The sequence below is a fragment of the Panthera leo genome, chromosome B3 (assembly GCF_018350215.1).
Source record: "Panthera leo isolate Ple1 chromosome B3, P.leo_Ple1_pat1.1, whole genome shotgun sequence".
In the NCBI taxonomy this organism is placed as follows: Eukaryota; Metazoa; Chordata; class Mammalia; order Carnivora; family Felidae; genus Panthera; species Panthera leo.
The window spans coordinates 14,952,345-14,976,416 of record NC_056684.1 but is presented as its reverse complement, the minus strand read 5'-3'; the positions used below and the strand labels follow the sequence as shown (position 1 = coordinate 14,976,416).

General features: G+C 42.1%; 1 long non-coding RNA gene across 1 annotated transcript in view; it reads right to left on the bottom strand.

Annotated features, from left to right (window-relative positions):
• Window positions 1–21,888: 21,888 nt before the first annotated feature.
• LOC122221666 overlaps window positions 21,889–24,072 on the bottom strand; it is a 62,858-nt gene continuing 60,674 nt past the window's right edge. Inside the window, exon 3 of the long non-coding RNA XR_006203388.1 lies at window positions 21,889–22,533. This is a non-coding gene — a long non-coding RNA (uncharacterized LOC122221666). The remainder of the gene's footprint in view (window positions 22,534–24,072) is intronic.

Sequence of the window (24,072 nt, the reverse complement as noted above, 5' to 3'; positions counted from 1 at the left end):
CAAGGTCCGTGAGTTCAAGCCCCACGTTGGGCTCTGTGCTGACAGCTCAGAGCCTGGAGCCCGCTTCAGATTCTGTGTCTCCCTCTCTCTCTGCCCCTCCCCTGCTCACACTCTGTCTCTCTCTCAAAAATAAATAAACATTTAAAAATAATAATTAAAAACTTACAAAAATTCAACTAAATAAATTTGAAGGTTTAATTGACCTAATTAAGTGATTCATCCATCGACCAGAACCCCATGTAGCAAATACAGAGAAGCTCCAAGGATGTGTACAAAATGTAAGGTTTTATAGGAAAGAGGATGCGGCGAGGAAGTTTTTGCAAAAGAAAAGATTAGCCCACGTGAGTCCACCTTCCCTGAGGAGGAAGGTAGGGGGGTCTTCTTATAGGTAGATCCTCTGTGATGGCTCCTGGGTGCGGCCCAGAAAATTCCAGATTGATTAGCTTAAAATTCTACCCCTCGGTGGTTGAAACTGCAATTAAGTCTTAGTTTGTTGTCCTGGGAACAAATGACTCCACCTTAGCCTTGGTCTTGGCTGCGACTTGGCCAAAATCTTTTCGACTGCCACCACAAGAAAAGAAACCAAAGTTCATTACATAATCCATTGGGATGTTCCTACGAGTTTAGCTGGCCCTTATTTTAGGAAACCAAAAATAATTTCATCGAGTAGATGTTACTCAAAAACAGAGTTTATAAGAGCGGGGGCAACCTGTAACCGCTTTGTAAAAATACTTGTTTTTAACTTCATAAAAATTCAGGTCTAGCTTAAATGGAGAAATGATGTGTTTGGAGATAGCCGCAGAAACCAAAAGAGAAAATTCTCTTATCAACAACTTTTTTTTTCCTTCATTTTAAGGAGAAGGCAGGATCTTCAGGGAAAATATGATGCACGCAAAAAATGTCCCAAAATATTCCCGAAAGCCATGGTGGACGTTTTGTAGCGTAAACACTGAGCTCTTTGTCCTATGCTCATATACAAATGCAGATTCCTGACAAAATCGAAATCATGTTCTAAATATTATTCAACTTGACTTTTTTTTCATTTACCCTCTAGGATCATTTCTCCATACTCTTCAATGCTGTCGGAAAACTAGAGAACAGAGCCTTGTCATTGTAGTCTCCTTCTTCCTCTGCATCAAATGTAAAGTCTACTTGCCTCATGTATATAAATGGGCCAAGGTAAACTGGGTCGAATTCTGAAAGACAAGATGAATTCCCAAATAGCGATTCAAATTCTCATTTAGCGATTAGACCATTTGTTCCTTTAAACATAGCAACGAAACGGTGATTTCCAAGGTGGCTTTCATCTAGAACTGATTTTCCAAGCGGTTAGAATATAAAAAACTAAAATTAAGGACCCCGTGCTGGAAAGATGGTTGGAAACGTTGCCGTGGGCGTAGGCTCTACCTTTGGGTGTTTCCTTGGTGCGTTCAGACTGCTCTACCAGAATCCCACAGATTGAGTGGCTTGTAAACAACAGAAATGTATTTCTCACAGCTCTGGAAGCTGAGAAGTACATATCAAGGCACTGGCAAATTCAGCGTGTGGTGACAGCCGAATTCCTTGTTCAGAAATGGCTGGGTTGTATCCTCACTTGGCGCAAGGGGTGAGGGGGCTCTCTGGGGCCTCTTTTATTAGAACACTAACCCCACCCATGGGGGCTCCCCCCCCTCGTGACCTGATCCCCCTCCTGGTGCGACCATACTGGGGTTAGAACGTCAGCACTTGAATCTGGGGAGGACACACACATTCAATCTCTTGCAGGCACTGTAGGACCCTATCTACTCCCTGTAAATGTCGGGAGACACCTTTGGAGGAAATAAAATAACCCTTATGAGTAATCTTCTTTTTTTTTTTTTTTTTTGGCTTCTCTTTTTACTTATTTTCCTTAATATCACGGGCTTGATTTATTTCATTGGTTTCCCTATGCCTGGGAAAAATACAATGGAAAGAATCTAAAGCCACTTAGAATGTTTACTTTTGCATTTGATCAGCCAAACGTGGACCAGCACTCTTGTCCACGAGGATTCCACCGTGCCTGCGATAAAAAGAGGTTTTATTCCACTAAGCTAGTTAATAAACACATATTTTCTTTAAAAAAATTTTTTTTAATGTTTTTCGGGGGGGGGGAGGGGCAGAGAGAGAGGGAGATACAGAATCCAAAGCAGGCTCCAGGCTCTGAGGTGTCAGCCCAGAGCCCGACGCGGGCTCGAACTCGCGAGCCCTGAGATCATGATCCGAGCCAAGGTCGGCCACTTAACCAACTGAGCCACCCAGGCGCCCCAATAAACACATATTTCCAAGAGCAGCTCGGAAATCCTGAAGTATTTTTAAGATTTCCATCAATCGACCCATCCCAAAGCTGGTTGATAAGTTTCTCTGCAATGGCAGATAGCCCCGCAGGCAGGCAGAAGCCCAGATTCAGGAGAGAGGGCAGGTATAATCCCTGCCATAAAATTTCTCCTTTCACCAGAGTGGCAACTACCAGGCATCGCGGTCGGCTTTTTCGTTTATTCCAACTATTTAAACAGCTCTTCGCTGTAGGCGGTGTTAGCTCCATTGGACGGATGAGAAAATGAAGGCTGTGAGATCTCGAAGCCCTAATTAAAATGCGTGTGATTTCCAAGGTGGTAACCGTGGACACTCTTATCTTTTCCTTAGAACACTTAGTAGAGGGGCGCCTGGCTGGCTCAGCCGGAAGAGCACGTGACTCTGGATCTCAGGGTCATGAGTTCGAGCCCCACATGGGGAAGAGGGAACGGCAGTCTGGAGAGGGGAATATGTGGTCCTCAGAGACAACGTCTTCCTGACTGTGTCCAGGGTTTTAATGACACTGGAAGCCTTTAATCTCTGCCCATAAAATGTCTTGGCATTCCTGTGGTGGGTATTACCTCAGCTTTCAAAAGGCAGCCAGATTGGACATTCTCCAAATCTCCTCCCGCCCCAAAATTGTAGACTCCCGAAACCATCCCACAGATACATTTGTCACCAAGAAAACTGGCGGTCATTTCAGACGGGGAGAACCACACAGGCTCTTGCTTGATGAGGTTCCATACGCTGGCTTGTCTCTGGAGAAGGTTCTTTGACTCCTGAAGAGCAAGGCAGGCGTGTTGCGTCCAGAATGCATTATTTCGGTCGAGAAGTTAGGGTTACTTCTCAGGCCAGGATGTGGTTATGGCACCCCAAATTCTTAAGTCGCTTGGTGCCACAATCCAGGACAGCAACCCCAGTCCCGTCTATTTTTGCAAATTCCCGTGCCGTGTTCATAAAAGAGAGAATGAGAGAGGATGGCATGAGTCATTCAGATACATCATGCGACCAAAAGAGTATTCCCCGGGACTCCAAGAATAAAACATGGTTCTTCATGAAACATTCAAGATGCCTGCTTTTCAGTGATGCAGTGGTTCCCCAAGTTCTCTTCTCTCAACCAGAAAATGGAAAAACGAAAACGGCACATGAGAAAGTGAACATCTCATGAGCTACAAAGTTTATGCTGTCAAGTAGTTTTGTTTTTTCTTTTTCTTTTTTCTTTTTTTTAAATTTTATTATTATTTTTTAAATTTACATCCCAATGAGTTAGCATCTAGTGCAACAATGATTTCAGGAGTGGATTCCTTAGTGCCCCTTCCCCATGTAGCCCATCCCCCCTCCCACACCCCCTCCGCTAACCCTCAGTTTGTTGTCCATATTTAGGAGTCTCTTCTGCTTTGTCCCCCTCCCTGTGTTTATATTATTTTTCTTCCCTTCTTTTATGTTCATCTGGTCTGTGTCTTAAAGTCCTCAGATGAGTGAAGTCATCTGATTTTTGTCTTTCTCTGACTGACTAATTTCACTTAGCATAATACCCTCCAGTTCCATCCACGTAGTTGCAAAAGGCAAGATTTCATTCTTTTCGATTGCTGAGTAAAACTCCATTATATATATATAATAATTATTATATTATATTATTATTATATATTAATATATTATATTATATTAATATATATTATATGTATTATTATATATTATATTATAATACATATATATAGAAATGGATGGGATGAATGGATGGGATGAATGGATGGAGGGATGAATGGATAAAGAAGACGTGATAATATATATACATATTTTATGTATGTATACATATATATACGTATACATATACATACGTATATATATTATCACATCTTCTTTATCCATTCATCCCTCAATGGACATTTGGGCTCTTTCTATACTTTGGCTATTGTTGATAGTGCTGCTATAAACATGGGGGTGCATGTGTCCCTTCAAAACAGCACACCTGTAACCCAGGGATAAATGCTTAGTAGTGCCATTGCTGGGTCGCAGGGTAGTTCTATTTTTAGTTTTTTGAGGAATCTCCATACTGTTTTCCAGAGTGGCTGCACCAGTTTGCACGCCCTGTTTTTTCATTAAGAAAATGGTTGGGGCTCCTGGGGGGCTCAGTCGGTTAAGCATCTGACCCTTGATTTCAGCTCAGGTGATGATCTCATGGTTTGTGAGTTCGAGCTCCACATCGGGCTCTGTGCTGACGGTGCAGAGTCTGCTTGGGATTCTGTCTCCCTCTCTCTGTCCCTCCCCTGCTCAGGTTCTCTCTCTCTCTCTCTCTCTCTCTCTCCCTCTCTCTCTCCCTTCTCTCTCAAAATAAAAAGCCCCAAGTCGAGCTCTGCACTGACAGCACAGAACCAGCTGGGGATTCTCTCTCTCCCTCTCTCTTTCTGTCTCTCCCCTGCTCGTGGGCGCACACTCTCTCTCTCTCTCTCTCTCTCTCAAAATAAATAAATAAGCTTTAAAAAAAGACATTTTTGAATAGGCTTTTTTTTAAGTTTATTTCTTTATTTTGAGAGAGAAAGTGTGCGTGTGAGCAGAGGAGGGGCTGAGAGAGAGGGAGAAAGAGCATCCCAAGCAGGCTCTGAGCTGCAAGACCCTGGAATCATGACCTGAACTTGGTCATGATCAAGAGTTGGACACTTAACCAACTGAGCCACCCAGGTGCCCCTGAATAAGCTTAGTTTTAGATTTTAATTTTAAGTAATCTCTACACCCAGCATGGGGCTCACACTCACAACCCTAAGATCAAAAATTGCATGTTCTACAAACGGAGCCAGCCAAGTGCTCCTAAATACACTTTTAACTCTACAGTTGAACAATAAAATATTCACAATTAGAATACAGTAGAAGTCTAAAGGAAAATAAGGAACTATTCCAAATTCTTAATCAAGTATTATACATGATGCTTTTACTCATATACATATGCTTTCACTCATTTCTCTTTTCTCCAACCCACGAAATACTAGAAAAGGATTTTTTTTAAGACATAAGTCTACAAGGATAGGGAGAATGAAAGATAATATTAAAGCAATCAAAGTTTGGAATCTATAAAGCGGGTGAAAGTCTGGTCACTGAATTAGCAGATCCCAGAAAACTGAACCATAAGCCAAGCATGAAGGAAATCTGTGAACAGATATGAATTACATAAAATAATCTCCAAGGATGCAAATATGCATAGCATCAAATATGTCTAAAACCTATAGTGAGAGGGGAAGGAGAGATTGGGACAGTAAAATAAAGAAAAAAATTTTTTTTAAATCTGCTGAAGAACAAGTCAAATATCTAGATCTTCTTTTAAGATCACATACCCAAGAAATAGCCCACCCTCACCTTAGATACAAAGGACTGGAAGTTTATTCTCTGGGGCAAAATTTTTCAAAATTTCAAAGTCAAATGATCTCTAACTTAGATTTCTATACCCAGCCAAACTAAGTATAAAACTAAAGGCTAAAATACAGATACATTCAGATGTGTCTCTAAAATTTTCCTTCCATTCACTCTTTCTCAGAAAGCTATCATTCTGGGGGGCCTCTGGGTGGCTCAGTCAGTTCAGCATTTAGCTCTTGATTTCGGCTCAGGTCATGATCTCACAGTTCATGAGATCAAGCCTCTCATTGGGCTCTGTGCTGACATTGTGGAGCCTGCTTGGGATTCTCTCTCTCCCTCTCTCTGTGCCCCTCCCCAGCTTGCATTTGCATTCACTCTCGCTCTCAAAATAAGGAAATAAACATTTTTTTAAAAAATGAAGATATGTATTTCTCTCCACCATAACAGTCTTGAGTGGGGAGGCTGGCTGCTGGGCCAAAGCTGGGTCCCAGTAATTACAGTAATAACAGAGGAAAGAAAACTCAGGAGAGTGTGCACACAGTGTTTTAAGGACCAACCAATGAAGTGGCATATATCACTTCTGTCCTACTCTGTCACTTACATGGGCACATTTCCCTACAAAGAGCCACTGGGGAATTTAGTCTCTGGCCGGACAGCCACATTCCCAGCATGCTTACCAGCAAAGAAGGGGAGAGTGGGGAGAATCCATTGTGGTCACATTCTGAGACCAAGAAGAAATGTCTAAGACCGTACACTCCCACAGTGAATCCAAGAACACAACTACTCGAAAAAGGCCAGATGGGAGCAGAGACCAGTAAGAGCACAGGAGAGGCCACCTAAAGCCAAGCTCTTCCTCATCCCTGACGACCACAGGAAAAAGCAGCAGGGAAGGAAAGAAACCCAAAACACTGTGCATTGGCCCCGAAGAGACAGTTTTGCAGACAGTTGAAAGCAGAGAAGCTTGTGTTTCACTAAGCGGCACATTGAAAGTTCAAGCACCCACCAGCAACCCCACTATTACCCTCCAAGAAGGTCGGTCCTCATAGAAGCATCCAATCAAATATCACGAAATAGAAAGGCTGCATTTTCTTTGCAAATCTCTGGTAAGTATGTACCAGAACCAACCCCCACTGACGGACATGCGCATGCTTTCACCTTTTCCTTTTATTTATTTTTTATTTATTTTTTTTCAACTTTTCCTTTTAAACAGTGCTATGATGATTGCGTGTGGGCAACGTGCACACCTGCTCGTGTCAGTGCATTTTCCAGATTTGTTTCCTTTGGATAACATCTTAGCAAGGAACCGCTAAATTGAAGGGAATATGCTTTTTCTTTTTTTTTTTTTTTGAGAGAGAGAGAGTGCAAGTTGGAGAGAGGCAGAGAGAGAGAGAGAATCCCAAGCAGGCTCCGCACTGTCAGCCCAGAGCCTGATGCGGGGCTCGATCTCACGAACAGTGAGATCATGACCTGAGCTGAAGTCGGATGCTTAACCAACTGAGCCACCCACGCGCCCCGAAGGGAATATGCTTTTTAAGGTTGCAGATATCTCTCTGGAAGCCAATTTGACAAAAATTATATTAAAAAAAATAAATAAAATGTTGTAGATATCTCTTGCTAAACTCTTCTCTGGTAAGGTTGTCCCAACTTACAATTCCACGGCAGTGGAGTACTAAACTCTCCTCATTCTGAGTGTTGGAAGTGCTTTAAACACTTCGTAGGAAATTCTTATCTTGAAGTGGCCACCTAGAACATTTTGTTTTCGTGATGCATCCCGTACATGGAATAAGGATCGAAACGGAGACACTGGTAGGGAAGCGTTAAGCTCAGTAATGGGTTACAACTCATTTCTAATCGCGCAATGCGATGTTCGGTGACAGGTGCCGTAGAAGAAATACTGCACTGAGACCCAGAGTCACTACACTCAAAAGGCACTTCTAGTACGAGGAGCTGTGTGACATTAATAAATCATTCTACCTCTCTGGGCTTCAGTTTCTTTATCCTTACGAAAATAGGTGATAGAGTGGAATGTATTAATTTCTTATCCCATAAAGTATCAGAAATCTTAACGATCACAAACGTTCTAATTTTCCCTGGAGTCAGAGACCCTAGCCTAAAGACTAAGCCACGCATGACTGAAACAGAAAACTCAAAGGACAAGAAATGTTTCATTTTGTACTGTCACCAAAATGATCTCACCAGAAACCTCATTAAGGATTCCCCTATGCAAGATAGCAACTGTTGGCTTAAATTCAGATGGATGGCTGTAGCTAATGTAAAATTTTCAGCATCATTTCACTTAAATTCAAAATTCAAATTCTACAAACATGTATTGTGCCGGGAGCTATTCCGCGCGAAGAATATAAAGCAGTGACCCTGTCCTAGAGAATGTGACAACATAGTTAAGTCATTTTCTCTCAGTAGGTTTTCAACTTAGAATTGTTTCTATTTAAATGACAGGAGAGAATACTAAGACTAAGAAATGCCAAAAGTAAATAAAATGTCCCAACTGATCTCAACATTGAGACTGACTTTTGGCAGTTACATGCAGACTTTTCTTCATATTTAATATTTTTTGCATATTGTGCAAATAAATGGTTTTAATAGATAACACTGTGTGGGTCTATAATCTTACTGCTAACGTATACTAATTTGGTATTAAAATGAACTATTGATACATCTAATAATGCTTGAGTCAAAGTTTCAAAGTTAACAGAGAAATATGATCGACATCAGCAGAGTAACATGTTATATAATACAATGACTTAATTTTAAAAATTAACTCCGTATAATTAACTATTACACCAATTAAGCAATACATAATTAGGTAAGTTATAGTCCCTGACACTTAGCCACTTCATCATAAAAGCAAAGCATATTTTTATAAACAAATAAAATAAATATGAAATCTATTAATTAGATGTGTGGTTGGAGCTAAGAATAAACATGAAGAATAAAAATTATCTATTTCCACAATCTGTGTAATCAGAAAATAGGCCTTGCGATGCAGCACATAATTATTATATTAGCACAGAGTGGTTGGTATGCGATGTGACTCAGTCCCTCAGTTTGGATGCTGGCTCTGCCATGTACCAGCGACTTAACTTTATTGGTTCATCAGTAAAATGAGGATAATAATGGTGCTTATCTTATCAAGTCTTTTTCAGAATTAAATGAGATAATGCACAATGTTTAGCATAACCCTTGATGCCTGGAAAATCCTAGGCATGAGTACCACCTAGTTCGTTTGGCAAATGGTCAGCTTCGTGCACAGTTTAATGTCAAACAGAATTCGGTGTTCACGTGGGCGGACAGCCTGGTTCATCTCTGTGACTGGTAGGAGACCTCGGAAAATGGAAGCATAGGAGTTGTGTTATTTGGGCAAAAGTTCTATCAAGTCCTGTCCTCCGGCAGCTTCCTCCTTTCTGTTCGAGGGAATCAAGGTATTGTTACCGAAATCCGCACCCGCTCCCACTTGCAAACCACTTTGGCAAACAACGTCTGATGACGTTTCCAAAAGAGAACTTACACAGACGGGCGCTTTGAGGGGAGACAACAGAAAAATGACGCCGGCCAATGTCAAGCGAAGAAAATCTGTTGGAAGGAGATTAGGAACAGGAAGGCTATAGAACCAGGTTTGGGAGCAGATGGGAACAGAGGCGACTCTTGAGGGTGGAGGCAAGGCCCCCAAGGCCACCCTCACTATAGGGGTCTGCGGGGTAGGGGCACCTGGGTGGCTCGGTCCATTGAGCGCCCCACTCTTGATTTCGGCTCAGGTCGTGAGCTCACAGTGCATGAGTTTGACCCCTGCTTGGGACTCTCTCTCGCTCCCTCTCCATCTGCCCCTCCCTTGTTTTCATGTTCACGCTCCCTCTCTCAAAATAAATAAATAAACTCAGTAAAAAGGAATCTCCTGGCCAGAAGTATCTGACGAGGATGGTCTTACACCTGCTCCCACCTATCTGCAAGGCTTAGGACACACGCCCCAGTCTGTTTGTACTGGGACAGAGGAAAGAAAGACGTGTCCCTTCGGACTGCTCTGGCAGCATATCAGTCCCGGAACGTTGCACAGGATGGGTGGCGGGAGAGGTGTGCATGCGTTCTGGACAACCTCACGACCCGGGGTGGTCACAGTCAAATTCATGAAGAATCCATGGAACCTCGTGAAGATAAAACACCATTGGAATCACGTCGTTGGAGGTTGGGGGACGGGGGTGGGGGGAGGCAGTATAACTCCTCCCTGGGGAGCTTCGGGCAACCACAGTCTTTTGAAGGACCCACGCTGGGAAAGGATTCGTAAAACCAGGAGACATTATACACTAGCAGAGTTCTCGTATTGTCTGGGATTACGTAATGCCATGTCTGTGAATATCCTTCATAAAACACAGCCCAGTCTGCAAATGCAAAGTGGGGTATCAGCCCCACCAGACACGTATTAGAAAGGTAGGCACCATGAAGGCGGCTGGCTCAGTCAGTGGAACTTGCGACCTTCGATCTTGGAGTCGTGAGTTCGAACCCCACATTGGGCGTAGAGATTATTTAAAAATAAAAATCTTTAGGGGCACCTGCGTGGCTCAGTCGGTTAGGTCGTGATCTCGGGGCCTGTGAGCTTGAGCCCCGCATCAGGCTCTGGGCTGACCGCTCGGAGCCTGGAGCCTGCTTCGGATTCTGGGTCTCCCTCTCTCCCTCTGCCCCTCCCCGCTCGTGCTCTGTCTCTCTTGCTCTCAAAAATAAATAAAACATAAAGAAAATTTTTTTGAACAAAAAATCTTTAACGAAAGAAACATTGACACCTATGTACACAGAATCTGTGGGAGATAAGCCATTCTCTTCCCTCGGCCACTATTCCCCTATCCTCTCTTTTAACAATATCAGGTTTTATTTTATTTATTTATTTATTTTTTTTTTAACATTTAGTTAGTTTTGAGACAGAGAGAAGCAGAGCGTGAACAGGGGAGGGTCAGAGAGAGGGAGACACAGAATCTGAAACAGGCTCCAGGCTCTGAGCCGTCAGCACAGAGCCCGACGCGGGGCTCGAACTCACAGCCCTCACGGACCACGAGATCATGACCTGAGCCGAAGTCGGCCGCTCAACCAACTGAGCCACCCAGGCGCCCCAACAATATCAGGTTTTAATCAGCAAAAATGAGTTTTAAGGAATTTTTTTTAATTTTAAGAATTTTAAGAAATTGTGGTGAGGAAGAATACATAGGCACAAAGTATACTAAATACACACACAGACACACATGCACCCAGACCCCATTTTATAAAGCTACCGATAAAATAATCCTCGTGCAGGCTTAACTGGTAATATTCAGGTATTACAAAGAAGGAACTCAGGATGGGGAAGTCTTTCTAGAGAGCCTGTCTCTGGAGCTGCGATCACATAGGAATTCAGGGGATGCTCTGACATTAGTATTAGGGGGACTAATTTGTTTGCATCTGTTAAATTTACAGTGCTTAACTTTTCAACGCCAAGACTGTCAAATTTCCAGGAAATGTTTGATTCTCTCCATTTCCTTTGTCTGCAAAATGAAGCTATCACTGAAATATTTCCAGGGAAATCCCAGTGGAGATCTTTATAGACAAAGGGGTAATTGCATAGATGGAATGAATTGGCTCTAAGACTTCGTACATGTAGAAAGGCAAATAATATTCTGATGATACTGAAGTTAGCAAATCTGGGGTTTGAGAGGTAAAAGGCACAGAGTTATGTAGGTGCTTGATAGCGACAAAGAAGGCAAAGGAAGTTTTAGGGAGAAAAAAAGCAAGTTGAAAAATATCTTTCTTTTCTTTTTTTCTTTTTTTAAATATTTATTTTTGAGAGAGGGACAGAGCATGAGCAGGGGAGGGGCAGAAGAGAGGGAGACACAGAATCTGATGCAGGCTCCAGGCTCCGAGCTGTCAGCACACAGCCCGATGCGGGGCTCGAACTCACGAGGAACCGTGAGATCATGACCTGAGCTGAAGTCAGACTCTTAACCGACTGAACCACCCAGGCACCCCAGTACCTTTCTTTCTAAGCAAGGTTCAAAAAACTATACATTTTACTAAATACTAAAGAATCCAAATTATATTAAAGTTCTGTGAAATGGAGACAAAAACAAATCCCGTTCATTTCTTTTTTTAAAATACCATTCATTTTCTTTTTTTTTTTTTATTTTTTTTAACTTTTTTTTTTTTTTTTTTTTTTTTTTGAGACAGAGAGAGACAGAGCATGAACAGGGGAGAGTCAGAGAGAGAGAGGGAGACACAGAATCTGAAACAGGCTCCAGGCTCCGAGCAGTCAGCACAGAGCCCGATGAGGGGCTTGAACTCACAAACCACGAGATCATGACCTGAGCCAAAGTCGGACGCTTAACCGACTGAGCCACCCAGGTGCCCCTCATTCATTTTCTTAATAATGCCTTTTATAAAATAGAACTAATATTTTGATGAAGCAGTTTATCTTTTTCTATTTAATTTTTATCTTTATTTATTTTTTTTTTAATTTTTTTTTTAACGTTTATTTTTGAGACAGAGAGAGACAGAGCGTGAACGGGGGAGGGTCACAGAGAGAGGGAGACACAGAATCTGAAACAGGCTCCAGGCTCTGAGCTGTCAGCACAGAGCCCGACGCGGGGCTCGAACCCACGGACCGTGAGATCATGACCTGAGCCGAAGTCGGACGCTTAACCGACCGAGCCACCCAGGGGCCCCTATTTATTTTAATGTTTATTTATTCTTGAGTGGGGGGGAGGGAGACACAGAGTCCGAAGCAGACTCCAGGTTCCGAGCTGTCAGCACAGAGCCCGATGGGGGCTCCAGCTCACAAACTGTGAGATCCTGACCTGAGCTGAGGTCACAGGTTTAACCGACTGAGCCATCCAGGTGCCCCAGATTTTTATCTTTTTTTAAAATGCCTTTATATTCTGAGAGATATTTGCCTACCCCATATTCTTAAAGAATATGATTATTGCTTACACTTTACATCATCTGTCTGGAACTATAGTTTGTATATGCTATAACATAGGTACCATATTTTTCATTTTCCCATCTCAATTGTTCCAGAACCATTTATGGAAAACACCTTCTTTTTTTTTTTTCACTGAATTGTTCTGTGTCCCTGTTGAAAACTGACTGACTATATATGAGTGGGGCTGTTTCTGGACTATATTTTGTTTCATTAGCCTATTTGTCCTCCTTATACCATACAACACTGCTTAATTGTTATAATTTTACAATAAGTCTTGAAATAAAGTGCTGAAAGTTTTCTCACTGTATTCTTCTATAAAATGTTGGCTATTCTAGGTTCTTTGCACATCTATGTAAATGTCAGAATCAGCATGTCAATTTCTTCCAAAAAAAAAAAAAAAAAGTCTGGAACAGAGCTAGCATATCTGTCCTAAAACAGTCTACCTCTGGACTTATCCATGAGGCAGAAATAAAATGCCTTTTATTGAAGCCACTCTCATTTTGGATGTCTTTCCAAACTTCATTCTAATTGCTACAAGCTTTGATTGGCTCTGACGGACTGCTCGCTAAGCTCTGGACCAGTCGCCATGGTCAAGGAAGCATAATGGAGGCAGCCCCACCAGAGCCCCAAGAACTGATTGTGGAGAAGAGATGGCTCCCCGGGGAAAATGAGGGCAGGAGCGAGAACTAGAAGCTAGAGAGTAAGGGGTAGGTAATGCAGCATATATCTACCATCCACCAACATAGCCTCAAAACTAAACAGGCTGGAATGTAACATGCCTTGATTTGTTTTGTGTTTGACCTTTTTTTCAAAAAACTCATTTGCTTTAAAATGTGCGCCCAGCCATCCAGTTGCTTATACGCTCTGAAGTACAAACAACAACATCCAGAGTGAAGGACGGCAAAACCTTGGCTTCTGAGCCCAATTCGTTCCGGAAACATTCTTGTAATCCAAGGCACTTGTATATCTAAGTGCATTTCAAGGACCTTTGGCTCAGTTGTGATCATGTGACGTTCGGCATCACTTACTCTTCACATTGCAAGACATCGCTCGTTTACCAGGTTAAAATTTATTGGAAATGTCTGCTCGTCTCGCAGAACGCTCGCAGAATAAGTTACTCGCAATCCAAGGTTTTGCTGTATATAAAGGAGACGTAACTATGTAGCGATCCCAGAGATCCCAGACCATGGTTCTCTGAACAAACCTGGCAAGCCAAGTTAGCTATGCGAGAATCCAGAAGTCATGAGGACAAACTATTGTACCTGCCGTATGTGGAAGCTTCAGAAAGTACTTTGTTGGTTTGTTTCTGTTTAGTTTAACTTGATTTGCACTAACCAAACAACAAGTTGAAATAAAAATAGGAAGGGGCATGTTTTCAGATTGCAAACTTAATTTGAAAAGTGGGCAACGGGATGCCTGGGTGGCTCAGTTCTCCAACTCTTGATTTTGGCTCAGGTCATGATGTCACAATTCATGAGACTGAGCCCTGCATTAGTCTCTGCTCAAGCTGCTTGGCTATATCTCCGATGGATGCTCGGCCATGGCGTTCTGGGGATTACTTCCTCCTTCTCCTGTGCTCACCTCTGACGCCATCACATCACAGTCTGAATCGTGCCTTCCCGAGTCTTGCAGACAGAAAGAACCTTAAATGTCAATAGCACGCCAACCTCCTCATTTTCAGATGGGGAAACTTGCAGATAAGATCTCTAGGAACTTTTCTCAAATGTGAGCGAGGCTCCTTGCCCTTGAACAGGAGATATTTCTGTTTTGTATTTATCTTATTTCTTCCCCGTGGTTCATTTTGTTTCTTCTTCTTCTGAAGTCATCTATCAGAAAGCTCTCCGTATGCGTCAACCAATCAAAGGTACTGAACCTTAAAACAAGTGAAGTGGGAGAACAAAGACAGACTTCCAGGGTTGAAGTGCATGACGGCCGTGATTGTATATTTAATTTAAAGCAATTAATCCAAAGGATTATCATCAACCTGCTGGCAGTGTTTGAACTCATAACCTGTCTGTCTACAGTGTTGTGCCAGACAGATGGAATTACCTGGACAGGATCCCAGGCTTCAGATCTACAGTACCATGCAGGTTGTTTGAGGTCAGTAGCAATGAGGGTTGTTCGTAGCCAGCACCCAATACTTCTCTGGGGATTGGAGACACAGGTAGATCCATGAACACCTCCAGAGTCTCCTCAGGTGGTCACGAGCATACTGGACTCAGGATAGAGACCACTCCGCCTTCACATGGCCTATCACCCCCTAACATGGTGCCCTTAGACACTACCCTTTCTTTAGGAGCTCAGGGTCAGGTTCATGAGCCACTGCTACTGAGGGAATATGACTTCAGGCAAAGCCTTTTGGTACTTCATCTTTCTTTCCTTCTTGTTTTATTTTATTTGCTTCTAATTTATGTGGCAATATAATTGACATTTTCGTTCGTCACTTTGCATCCTTTATGGGGCAAGGTATGATTTTTATCTGATACTAATTTTACTCTATCAAGTTATACTACTGTGTGCGCGTGTAAGTTTGGAAGTATCCCAGAAGGAGCATAGGCTTCAGAACCATGCTGCTTTCCTTTAAATTTCTCCTCTGCCACTTAGTGTCTGTGTGACCTAAGAGGAGGTATGCAACTTCTCTGAGACTCAGTGAAGTAGGAATGAAAATATCTATCTCAGAAACGGTTGTTCGCACTAAAGGTAGCACAGAAAAAATACCTTGCACATTGCCCAGCACTGAGTAATCACCCGTGCGTCACTGAATATACTTACTTATGAAGCTGGTTATCTGTAAAGTGTTTAGGGGTGACCCTATTTCTACACAGGATTGAGTACAAGCAAGAAAAGCAAAATTCCACAAGTAGGACTACATCAAACTAAAAAGGTTCTGCATGGGGCATGTGGGTGGCTCAGTCAGTTAAGCGTCCAACTCTTGATTTAGGCTCCGGTCATGATCTCACGGTTCACGAGATCGAGCTCTGCATTGGGTCGTGCATGGAGCCTGCTTAGGATTCTCTCTCTGTCTCTCTCCGTCCCTCCCCTCTCTCTCTCTCAAAATAAATGAATAAACCTTAAAAAAAATATAAGAACTTCTGCACAACCAAAGAAACCATCAACAAAATGAAAAGGGAACCTAAAAATGGGGGGAAATATTTGCCAACCATATATCTGATAAGGGGTTAATATTCAACATCTATAAAGAATTTATACAGCTCAGTAACAACAGCAGCAACAACAACAACAACAAACCCCAGCCCAATTAAAAAAAAAAAAAGCGAGGAGGAACTGCATAGACATTTTTCCAGAGAAGACATCCAAATGGCTAATAAGTACATGAAGGGATACTCTACATCACTAATCATCAGGGAAATGACAATCAAAACCACAATGAGATATCACCTCACAACACCTGTTGGAATGGTTAGGATCAACCATTCCATCGTCCATTGTTGTCCATTGTCAACCACTGATGACAAGAGGCCACCAGCGTTGGCAAGGATGTGGTGACAATACAACACTCGTGGACTGTTGATGGGAAATGTAAATTGGTACGGCCACTATGGAAATCACTATGGAGATTCCCCAACAAACTAAAACCAAAACTACCATACAATCCAGCAATCCCACTTCTGGGCATAGACCCAAAGGAAATGAAAGCAGGATCTCAAAGAGTTGTCTACTCTCTCATGTTTATTGCACTATTTATTCGCAACGGCCGAGATATGGAAACAACCTAAGTGTCTGTTGATGAGTCAATGGATGAACGGATAAAGAAGATGTGATACGCGCACACACACACGCGCACACACACACACACACACACACACTGGAATATTATTCTTCCATGAAAAAGAAGTAAATCCTACCATTTGAGACAACATGGACCTTGAAGGGATTATGCTAAGTGAGATGAATCCGATAGAAAAGGACAAATACTGTATGATATCACTTAGATGTGGTATCTGTGGAATCTAAAACAAACAAACAAACAAACAAACAAACCTAGCTCATAGACACAGAGATCGGAATGATAGTTACCGGAAGCTGGGAGGCGGGGGAAATGGGGAAATGTTAGACAAAGGGTATAAATGTGTGGTCAGATGAATAAGTTCTGAAGATCTAATGTACAGCATGATTATAGTTAACAATACTGTATTACATGCTTGAAAGTTGCTAAGAAACTAGATTCTCAAATGTCCTCACCACAAGAGAAACGACAATTATGTGACACGAGAGAGGTGTTGGCTAACATTACAGTGGGAATCATGTTGCAATATACATGTTGTATCAAATCAACATGTTGTACACCTTAAGCTTACCGAATGTTTACGAATAATAACAATAAATGAACAGGATCCAGCATTTCCTGCCAAGTTAACCGGACTGGATCTAAGCACATTAATACTGCCCTGCTTCCCCTGCCCTAATGCAAAAGTGCCAGCTACAACCTTTCCTAAGGTGTCACCTTGATACCGGGAGGGAGGGAGACAGGAGAAGCAGAACAAGAGGAGTCAGGGAGACTCCCTGAATTGATCAAATGAATACCCAACACTAACCAAGCCAAAGGGGGGCAGGACTATGACCGAGTCCTGGCTTACACAGTCACGGGCAAATGTCCGTCTCGGTACCAACAGAGAACTTGCAAGAAATCCCAATCAGAGTCTCTTACTATGAAACCCGGAAGTCTGTGATTTAACAACCCCTTCAGGCGATTCTTATGCACATCAAAGTTTGAGAAATGCTGCTGGAAAATACTCATGATGGAAGGCACCCATGGCCATCAGCCGGTCCAGATAGAATAAGCACCAGTGACCCATAGGCTGGATCCAGCCTCCAGGATTCTCCGTCTGGAACTGCGAAATGATATTTTAAATGGCCACCTTCACGTTTTGAAGTTTGGAATTCCTAGGCTATCTTGAAAAATCAAAACCTGTGATAAAATTGAATCTGTGTTTCCACAAGGTCACATTTAACAAGGGGTCAAATAGTGGCATGCCTCTTTAGAAAAGGTCCATGCCGTCCGTGTTGCCATGGTCCCCACCGCTCTCCATGACCACACCTGGTCCCCACAACCCACCTACAGTCCCCTTCATGCCCCCGTGTGCATTTGGAATGATCAGTCCCGATCTGGTTCCACGCTCCCATCCCCCCAATCGCGAAAGTAAAGCTCGTGTCAGAGAGTTTAGGAACATTCAGCTAGCAATTTAGGAACAGGATAATGTCTTCTATAAATGGGAGCTACCATTACAATATCATTTATTAACAGAAAAAAAATATTATTTTTTGGAATATATATTATTGGAACGAAACCCTGGCTCGGGGATGCTCTCTGTGTTGTGGTTCTGTATCTTCTTCCTTTGTGGCTGTCCTTGATGTTTACGTTCATGAGAGTTGTCCAGAATGTTATTTGGAAAAGGGAGGCACGGTGTAATTTGCTGAGTTTCGCAGGAAACAATCTAAGAAGCAAACAGTTTTGTTCTCGCGTGGGCGGCATCTTGTCTCTGTATTACATAGTCAAAGTGTGTCATTTCTAACAAATACCAGCAATTACTCTGGAAATGGTATGCTTGTGTTTGTGCGGGAAGAGGTTTCTCATGTATCTGTAAAACGCGGATTTTTAAAGCTTCCCAGGTGATTCCATTTCATGCAACCAGGTTTAGGAAACACTGATTTGTTCAACCCCAACTAACACAATTATCTGCTCTCTGCCACCCCTGACAGATGGGATGGTCACTTTTATTTATTTACTTAATTTTTTTAATGTTTATTTATTTTTGAGAGAGAGAGAGAGAGACGGAGCACGAACGGGGGAGGGGCAGAGAAAGAGGAAGACACAGAATCTGAAACAGGTTCCAGGCTCTGAGCTGTCAGCATCGAGTCCGATGTGGAGCTTGAACTCACGAACCGTGAGATCATGACCTGAGCCGAAGTCGGACACAACTGACTGAGCCACCCAGGCACCCCAGGATGGTCATTTTTTAAAATGTTTATAAGCCAATCGAATTATTGGAAAGTTCTTTTTTATACTGAGTCCACTTTTTTATACTGAAGTCCACCACCTGCAATGCCTGTTTTCTACTTGATCCCCTTTGAAAGCTCTATTGGGACATTTAGCACATCCCACCCCAACAATGTCTCAACTGATCTTTATTTTATTTCGGAACTGACATCCATTACAGTCATCATCCTCAGGAGTAATGATGAGATTCGTCCCCTATGAAGATCTTCTGTATCAGACGCAGAGCTAGGGACTTTGGATCCCTTCTCTCGCATTCTCAACAAGACAGAGAAGTGAATTCTATTACCCACTCTTTCCCTGGCAAAGCCAGAACGGGGGCCAAAGCTACACTGTCGTGTTAGTCAAAGCTACAGCGGCCTGGCACCACTTGGTAGTCAGCTCTGGGCATGGATCGTTTTAAACTGGGAGCTTCCTGATCTAGAACACTATATTGTCAGGTTTAAAGTGAGTAAGCATATCGGCGAGTCATTTGTTTTAGACGCAGCCTCAGGTCTGACTGGCTGGGTGATGCACCCTGGAAGACGCCAGCATGGGCCTGCAGAACGCATCACCCATCACATGCGTCCATCTGTAAGCGCAGGCCATTGGAAATGAGCTTGCCGGGCCCTTAAGCGCAAGACAACAGTCTCAATAGAATAAGGGGAAGGATAGCGGGGCGCCTGGGTGGCTCAGTCGGTTGAGCAACTGACTTCGGCTCAGGTCACGATCTCGCGGTCCATGAGTTCGAGCGGCACCTCGGGCTCTGTGCTGACAGCTCAGAGCCCGGAGCCTGCTTTGGACTCTGTGTCTCCCTCTCTCTGCCCCTCCCCCACTTGTGCTCTGTCTCTATCAAAAATAAGTCAAATATTAAAAACAACAAATAAGTGAAAACTTAATTTAAAAAAAGAACTGTAGCCTATAAGTCCAATGAATGCTCCCCAAAATACAGAAGAAGAGCTACACAGTGGTCTAACGCGCTCAACAACCATTCGTCTTACCTTGTACAACAGGCGTCATAAAACCTACGTGCTTCAGATATGTGCTTGGTGTTCGATGTGTCTTTGTCACTTAGCCATGAGTTAATTTCAGAGAGCTCCAAGATTTCTTTTTTTTTTTTTAAGTTCATTTATGTATTATTTGAGAGAGAGAGAGAAAGCGCAAGTGGGAGATGGGGAGAGAGAGAGAGAGATAGAGAGAGAGAGAGAGAGAATCCCAAGAGAGAGAGAGAGAGAGAGAGAATCCCAAGCAGGTTCCATGCTGTCAGCACAGACCCCGACACAGGGCTCGATCCCACCAACTGTGAGCTCATGAGCTGAGCCGAAATCAACCGGCGGTCGCTTAACCAACCAAGTCACCCAGGCGTTCAGAGATCCACAGATTTCTGCTAGGATTTTATTTCATGGTAGTGCATCCTTAGGGACAATGATTCTACTGGAGATGCGTTTGTAACATGTGATTTTTTTCTTATAATTTACCGAGTAGAGTCAGGTGTGTTAAACGCTCGTTTACCTTCCGTTGTAGATATTGTTTCAAATTCTGTTGGATGGCTGTTTCAAAAGACAAATAAACGTGAACTCCAATTTATGTTTTTATTTTTAAGTGGCTTCAACAAATTGGGTCTTTCCTAATTGAAAGTTATTCGGTTTGATTACACAGCCTCAAGAACAATAGCAAAGTCAGTTTGCAATCACTTGATTTATTTCAAGTTTTCCCACTCTGCCGTTATTAAATTAATTCACCTTCTAATAAAAATAATTCCTAATGTTGAGAAAATACAGATAAGTAGAGAGAAGCTTTATTAAGATCATCAGTATTAAAACTAAATCCTTTTTTTCTCATTAAAGAAGATACAGTCAATTTAATTAATTCACATTAATCCCTAGTTGACATTAAATTCATCTAAAAATCTACACTCATAGAGATTATTAACACTAAGCCATAAAAAATGTTTAAAATGATTAATATATAGAAGAAACACAGTTCTAAAAATTCAAGTGATTATATTTTATAACGTTCTATAGGGGCGCCTGGCTGATTCAGTCAGCAGAGCATGTGACTCTTTCTCTCCAAGTTGTGAGTTCAAGCACCAGGTTGGGTGGAGAGATTACCTAAAAATAAAATCTTAAAAAACAAACAAACAAAAAAACCCACTCTCAGAGCACCTGGCTGGTTCAGTCAGTGTAGCATATGACTCTTGATCTCTGAATTGTGAGTCTGAGCTCTGCCTCAGGTGTAGAGATTACTTAAAAAAATAAAATCTTAAAATAAAATAATAAAAATACTTGTGATTTAGAAAAACAAGAAATCAGAAAAATATCTTTTCCTTTTTTTTTAAATTTTTTAAAATGTTTATTTACTTTTGAGAGAGAGAGAGAGAGAGTGCGCACGCACAAGCAGGGGAGGGGCAGAGAGAGAGGGAGACACAGAATCCCAAGCAGCCTCCAGACTCCGAGCTGTCAGCACAGAGCCCGACACGGGGCTCGAACCCACAAACTGTGACATCATGACCCGAGCTGAAGTCAGATGCTTAACCGACTGAGCCACCGAGGCACCATGAAAAGTGTCTTTTCTAGAGAAAAAAAAAAAGAGAAAATTTTACTAGGATATTGATTTAGGATTGATATTTCCTTCTACATTAACTGAAAGTGATCATGGTATAAAAATTGAGCCCCAAATTATTTTTATACCTACACCAGTTCAAGTCTCATTTTGAGAGACAGCTCTATCTTGTGAAGCTTTCTGATATTTTATTCCTTTTCTTTTTCTAGAAAAGGAAAATTATTATAAGATAATCAATAATTCACCTCCAACATTTTTACATCATTCCAGATTGTAAAGCTATCTATGGACCTCTAGTTACCGGTAGATGTCCGGTGACATATTTTGATTCTGGCTTTTTAAATCTGTCTTCAGGCTATAGGCCACTTAACAAAGACTGTCATCATGTGTGTTCAACCCTAATTTCAGACTGAGTTCTCATCCCAAGTCCATGCTGATCGGCCTTATAAGAGTTTAACTTTACTTAATGAGCTCCTTCATACAGGGTTCAAACCTTCTACCAGGGCAAGTCAAGCTGAACAGAATAACTGTCTTTTCAACGTACACTGACTTAAAGAACTCACCCTTCACATCAAATGACAACAACGAGAAACAGACTTGTATTTTATCCAGCTTTTCAACTGCATGATAAGCTCTGGAGCTAATTAATTTAATAGACTAAAAGATGCCCATTTTCTTTATTTACTTCTTTTTTTTTTTTTGTCTTGATCAACATTAGTGTGCTTGAACTGACACCTCTATTTTTCTTAGAGTTTTAAAGCTTCCTTTCATGTGGGAGAAAAATGGCTAAATATGTCAGGGTTTATCAAACAGAGCCTTGCTTTTTTGGCTGGTCCCTTTTGCCTTATCTAGCAAACACATTACCCTCTCCATCAAAATGTGGTCGAGCAAACAAGGCAGTAAAGCCCGCACACATAACCAGAGCTACCTTTAAACAGCCTCTAGACTCTTTAAACTCAGCTAGAAAGCTGATTAGGTCCCAGATCTTGCGTATTATCTTATTTTTGATAGCTGTGCTATGAAAAGGCAATAAAGAAAAAGCTGTCTAATAAGAAGGCAAGTTAAAGTGTCTGCTTACTTAAGAGGTACACTTAAAAGGAAGGAGGAAAAAAGAACTGTGTAAACTAGTAGAACTATTTGCAAATCTCAAAGGGAGCAATTGTTCAAAAAAAAAAAAAAAGAATTTATTTGTGAGTTAAAGGGGAGCCACGATATTTCCTTAAATCTCAGCATTCACATACAGGAAACAACTTCGTCGTGGCGTATTTTCCTTTCTGGGGATATTCTCGTATCATTGTTTAGTACACTGTCGACAACTTTGAAGCTATTGTTTGTTCAAATGGGAGAAAGTCAAAGATTCCTTCCAGGCCTGTGGAATAACCACAAAAAGACACACAGGAAGTTATGTATATTTCACTGAGGTTACCTTTCCCTGATCTAAGAGTGAATTAATTAAAAGGTGAGAAAATACTTAACACTGAAACTGACTTGAAATATCTGAGATGCACTTTTCCTATCAAACACAGCAACTGGCAGGTATTTAGAAGGAAATATGTCAGCCAATGAGCAAATTGCATGCCTGTTTATCTGCATCTTAAAGTCACTGAAAGTCCCAACTTCTTGGGACTCTACAGATTTTTGGTGTATGTGCAGAGTGGAAACAGACTGGCTTACCCCACGGAGCAGGTGGAAAAGAACAGATGTGAAAGGGATATGGAATGCTGATTTAAACAGATGGGGGGGGGGTTGATTCTAGATGGCAAGGTCAATGTTAACATGTGTAAGAAAACACCAGCTTCTGTCTGGACATGTTTGCAAGATCTGGTTTGGGAAGTGACATAAAATGAAAACTATTCCTACCTGAGGTTCTGCGATCTAATTGTAACAAAAGCAAGTCATATTCTGTATCCTCGGAGGGTGACTTGGAGGGACTGGGGACAGGTGCTGTTAGCTGCCATTCAAGGACTCCGGTTCCATTTAGCCCAGATCTTGAGTTACTATCTGGAATGGCACTAGAGCAGCTCAAAAACATAAAGAAAGATATCCCATAGTTGAGGCAATGCTGATTTTATTCCCAGTCGAAACTGGCTTTGTCTTAATTCCAAAAGTCAACATGTGAGAAAAAATCAAACCCTGAAAAAAGTGTATTATCTAACTCTATTCCTTTTCATACCAAGACTCTAGTTTTTAATCAATATCCTAACATGAGGAAATGAGGAAACATCCTTTTCTGTTAAAAAAGAAATTTAAACTTGGGGCGCCTGGGTGGCTCAATCAGTTAAAGGTCAGACTCTTGGTTTCAGCTCAGGTCATGATCTCACAGTTCCTGAGTTCGATCCCTGAGTCAGGCTCTGTGCTGACAGCGTGCAGCCTGCTTGGGATTCTCTCTCTCTCTCTCTCTCTCTCTGTCTCTCTGTCACTGTCTCTCTCTCTCCTTCTGCCTCTCCCCTGCTTACTCTCTTTCTCTCTCTTAAAATAAATACACTTAAAAAATTCTTTTTTAAACCTTTATTTTTTTTAAGTGTACTTGTTTATTTTGAGAGAGACAGAGACAGTGCCAGCAGGAGAGGGGCAGAGGGAGAGGGAGAGAGAGAATCCCAAGCAGGTTCCATGCCGTCAGCACAGAGCCAGACTCAGGGCTCGAACTCAGGAACCGTGAGATCGTATTACGGACGCTTATACCAAGAGTTTGACGCTTAACTGATTGAGCCACCCAGGTGCCCCTAAACTTTTAAAAAAAATTTTTAATGTTTTATTTATTTTTGAGACAGAAAGAGACAGAGCATGAGCAGGGGAGGGGCAGAGAGAGAGGGAGACACAGAATCCCAAGCAGGCTCCAGGCTCTGAGCTGTCAGCACAGAGCCCGACGCGGGGCTGGAACTCACCTACCATGAGATCATGATCTGAG